This window comes from Lactuca saligna, chromosome 4 (genome assembly GCF_052625555.1).
Source record: "Lactuca saligna cultivar CGN05327 chromosome 4, ASM5262555v1, whole genome shotgun sequence".
In the NCBI taxonomy this organism is placed as follows: domain Eukaryota; kingdom Viridiplantae; phylum Streptophyta; class Magnoliopsida; order Asterales; family Asteraceae; genus Lactuca; species Lactuca saligna.
This window is the reverse complement of record NC_136420.1, coordinates 53966272-53971233: the sequence shown is the minus strand read 5'-3', so window position 1 is coordinate 53971233 and position 4962 is coordinate 53966272. Positions and strand designations below refer to the sequence as shown.

Sequence of the window (4962 nt, the reverse complement as noted above, 5' to 3'; positions counted from 1 at the left end):
TATAATTATAAAATATTTTTATTCATATAGTTTTCAGCACTATTGATCTTTTTAAAATTTCAAAAATCTTGAAATTAAATATTATTTTAAAATAAAAAAGATATATTTTATTTATATCTATATTTCAAGATTTCATTGTATGTAGTTTTTTTATAATTCTTTTAAATCATATATCATTTTTTTGAACTTGTAAAACATATAACATGTACTTTAAACCAAATAAAATATGTTCATGTTAAATTTATTTGGACATGTATCTTTCTTTAATTCATGGTTATTATTGAAAAACAATATTTTTTTTCTTTATTTATCAACTATATGAGTGACCTCGCATTGTGGGGTCCGGATGTGTGAACTTTTTTTGGTTGATTGTTTATAAAATGTTTCTACATGTGAAAAATTTGGACGGAACGTGTTTGTTGATATTTATTGGCAAGACTAGTAAGCAACTAAAAAGAAATAAAGAATGAAAGTGTTTTTTTTTTCTGTTATAAGTAAAGGAAATAACAATGTACTTAGTCATTGCAAACTTCGTTGTTTTTTCTTTGAAAAAAATAACATTTTTCCTAATTTTTAAACATGTATAATAACAAAAAATGAATAAAAACATAAATAAATGGAACCGTAGTTGTTTTCAATGACGGAGTTTTGGTAACAACCATGAAAGGACCAAATTGCATGTTTTCCCATAACATGATGAATTTGGAGAGTTACACCTTTCTATGGACAGATGCAGCCTGCAAATGTGCTATCACTTACACAAATCCATAATACCCTTATGACCTCTCCAGCAAAATGGTGAACTTTAAAAGTTTGCTTTCTAATATGCATTCCCCACCTATTACATACACATGCACCAACATAATGGAATTGGTTATGGAATGCATCTTGTCACTGAAACAATAGAATTAGTAACAAACAACACAATGTATTTTGATTGCTAGAAGCAGAAAAATCTTTAATAGGAAGATCTATCATAGAAGAACAGTAACAAAAACTTGTAAATACTAACATTCTTCTATGGAAGAAATTCATAGACTTTCAAGTACATGGTTGCAGCAATGACCATAGTATTAAAGTCTAGAGTTTTTTTTTTACTTCATCAAGTTACTTCTTGGTTATTTCAGAACGAATCATTCGCTTTCATGAATCATTCGCTTTCATGTAACAATAATATAAGATATGTATAAATAATTTTCAACGATTTTGATTTTTATCTAGAAAGCAAACTAATTAGTTACCTAGTACAGCTAATTAATAATTTTCTTTGATCATTTTGTCCATTAATTTGTGAATTGTGGTTTGGTTAACCTCAACACCAACTTTGGTCTAAAGTTTAGGAATATAACCCTTTATCAAATTAACAAAACATAAAGAATTAGATTATTTGAAGAATGACCCATCCATTCAACTATGGAATGAACAATCTCATTCACTCCCCAATTCCCTCACACCAAACATTATGTTATTCAACCGACCGATAACAAAAAACAATAAATACAGAATCCAAGATGATTACCAATTGGATAACCGAACCACCCAATCCTTTAATAACCCCCCCTGACACAAGTAGTCCAATTAAAATTCAATTAATTTACAAACTGAATCCCCAATTTTAGCATATTTTTTCAGTTTTTCTACCAAAAAAATATCTTCTCAGTTTTGTCCTTATTTTGCTGGTGATGAAAATTAAAGCATTTGGCAGAATGCATACTTCTGATTATTCATGTAATTTACCCAAAGCCAAATGATACATCACTATAAATAAGAAATTTTAAGCATGTACCTTTACATTCTTATCTAAAGCTTGAGCGCCACCAATTGTACTCGAAAAGTTCTCATCAAAATCATCAAAACCTTTACATTCACCTCATCTACTGAATCATCATGCTCGGTTTTTGCTACTTCTTCTTCTTTCAATAAGATTGTTTTGTCATCCTGTAAATCCAAAATTAACTAGTGAAATAACATGTTTGATTGTATAAGTTGTTAGATAAGTTCAGAGATCATAATAAATCTCATAAGTGCTCATACTTAATCATATCACTATAACATACGTTCCATTTTTTTTGATTCCCTTTAAGACCTTTATTTTTCTAATATAATTATTTATGACTTATGGGTGATGATTTTCTAAAACTGATGATATGTCATTACTTTTGACCTGCAGTAAGAGAAAGAAAATAATGATGCTCAATAGTGAAGTACTTCACATTTTAGGTTAGTAACCATAATCATGACCCATAAAAAATAAACACTTATAAAATATAATTATATGAACATGCTATTAATAATTAAAACAATAAATTTAAACAACATTGCTTACACAATAAGCTATCTTCTGGCATATAGGATTAGTTCTGCTACACTATCAGTAGTTTTTCATGGAGTATTTTCTGAATATATTTTTATATCAAATATAAAAGAATAAAAGTTAAAACCATGACATCCAATAAGAAGATGATATGTGGCAAAAGAAGCTAAGAAAAACTAACATTCTCCAACAATGTAACGACCAAGTAATTCATCAAGAGGTAAATCCTTTTCACTTTCCAACACTGTTAATTCCTCTCACCTTTCATCTTCTATTATAAGGGTTTCATCTTCCTCAAGGGTACACTTGTCATCTTCCTAAAGCAACTATAAAATTGAGATATTTGAGACCAACTTCAGCTCATATGAAATATTACAATATATATATATATATATATATATATATATATATATATATATATATATATATATATATATATATATATGATACTCTAATGAAGACAAAAGTTCTTTTATTTGCATTTTTCTTCCCAACAAATAAAGAAAATGATACTTATTGGTACATTTTAAAACTTGTAGTACGCGTCAGTTTCTAAATATTTGATTGGGAGTCTGCCAAAAAATCTAAAAAATGCGTTTAAAATGCGATTTATGTCGTAATTTGGCAACCAAAAAGAAAAGTATTTAAACTAATGAAATATTAGGAAATCATAATGTTTGGAAACGAAAAAGATAATATTCTTGAAGAACAATAGAATATAAGCTCAAGAATTAATTAAATCTTCTTTATACCGGTCGAAATATAGTTGTGGTGTTTGTATGCCAACTTTAGCAGCATAAAATTGAACTAAGAACATAAAACGCAAGATGTATCACATCATATATTCCTAAAATAATCATATAGATACAGTAAAAATATAGATGCTCTATTGCAGCTTCTGATAACAACTTAAAAGTTAACATGAAAAATGATAATTAAAATAGTAAAAATAATTGAAAAGCAAAATACAAGATCCAAATATTTTTTTGCATCTTACTTGAGGAGATGAAGAAGAGGTACATCGGACTTACAATTCTTTGCTTCTTCACAGCTGCCCATACTCAGAGAACCACCTAAATCATTATAGCAAACCCTCTCTTCCCTTGCAACTGCTTCTAAATCTAACAAAACTAGCAAAGGAGCAATCTTGACACCCAAATATTAGACAATAACTTTGTCATCCAACACGCCAGAGCACAAATTGGCTGCTAAAAACAAACCTTTTAAGGATAACATAACAAACTTGTTAAAATTTTAGAAAACCTGACACAAATACCTGGGAAAAAAAGCATATATCAATAAAAACTTTCTTTCTTCTTGCTTTCAAAAGACTGTTTGAGGGAGGTGGGGGTCAATTTTTCTAAGGGAATAGCTCTGCTAGCTGCAAAAAGAAAATGAAAACATAAAAGTCAACATGTTGACATCATAAAATCCTGAAATAATCATACCAATATAATAAGAATATAGGTCTATACATGTTATCAGATTCATCCTAAATACATAAATCGATGACTTCAGCATAAATCAGATATACAACTTAAAAGTACATGTCAAATACATACCGACGATGTCAATAGCCTAAGTCGGAAGAGTGCGGTTGAATTATGATTGATGAATTTGATCAGAACTTGAAAAGGAACCCACCGACAAAAAAATTGTATTAGAATGCTTCAAATTCAATGAATTGAGACAATAAGTATCTAGCAAGGAGGATGAAAAAATAGATAAAATAAATAAAATGAATCGACTTCTTGAAAATGTTGAAAATTACCAAATCGGAACCCCGACCTCGAATTAAAATCTGACATCCTAGAAAATAAAGGACAGTAAAGGAGGCAAAAAATGATTGAGGGCATCTAAATTCTTAGTCAAAGAAGAAGCAGAAAGATCGGTGGCTGATATGGATAACAGAAAATGATAACCCACCTAGGGTTTGGAAGTGGGACAAGGAAGTCGATCGAAAAAAGAAGTGAGCTTCACCGATTCCAGAAGTAGGAATTAATATGCTTCATCTCGTTTCCAGAAGATTGAACGATTAGGTTGAAGCAGGAAAAGCTCGTCCGGTGGTAGCAATAGATGATTACGTGGGTTCGTCAGTTGGAAATTTCGAGGTCTTCTTCTTAACCAGTACCGACACAGCTTTGAACGATTAGGGGCGATCCACCTCTTTTTGATCTGCTCTGCTTTTTCCCCTCAATCAATCGATTGTAAGTGTTGTTGGGCCGCGAGAAGTAGTATTAGAGACTTTGTGATCAGGTGAGAGATGGCATTGATGGGTTATGAGCATAACATCATTTTTATGGTGTTCACGCAACCCTAATTGCTTTGATTTAGGTTTTTCTAAGTAAACATACAACATTGAATACCAAAGCAATAACCCTAATTGACTAGCATACAAATCTGAAAAACACATATTATTAGGGTTAGAAAGTTTACCTTGATTGTTATGTAGCAATAACAATCACAATCCTTCTTGTTCTTGACTTATGAAAGCCTAGTGCCTCAAATGTTGCACCTCTAATGGAATCTGTCACACCCCCAAACCGGGACGGTGGAAACGTTTGGGGGCGGAGGACATCATGTTTAGTATCACAACACACGCATCATAGTAATTAAAGTAACAAACAACCATTGCATTAATATGTAAG

The 4962-nt window shown here is 30.5% G+C and overlaps 1 long non-coding RNA gene across 12 annotated transcripts; it reads right to left on the bottom strand.

The window, feature by feature from the left end:
* Nucleotides 1–460: 460 nt before the first annotated feature.
* LOC145041887 (uncharacterized) lies at nt 461–4652 on the bottom strand. 12 transcript variants are annotated; one of them, XR_013680480.1, is made up of 9 exons: nt 4241–4649; nt 4086–4123; nt 3877–3941; nt 3591–3695; nt 3346–3519; nt 2496–2640; nt 2327–2396; nt 1787–1938; nt 461–838 (listed from the first exon to the last, which is right to left on the bottom strand). It is a non-coding gene; the product is annotated as an uncharacterized LOC145041887 (long non-coding RNA). The 12 variants fall into 12 exon arrangements; XR_013680474.1 differs by having other exon boundaries at nt 3877–4123; nt 4241–4652; XR_013680479.1 differs by having other exon boundaries at nt 4086–4647.
* Between the last annotated feature and the right edge of the window lie 310 nt (nt 4653–4962).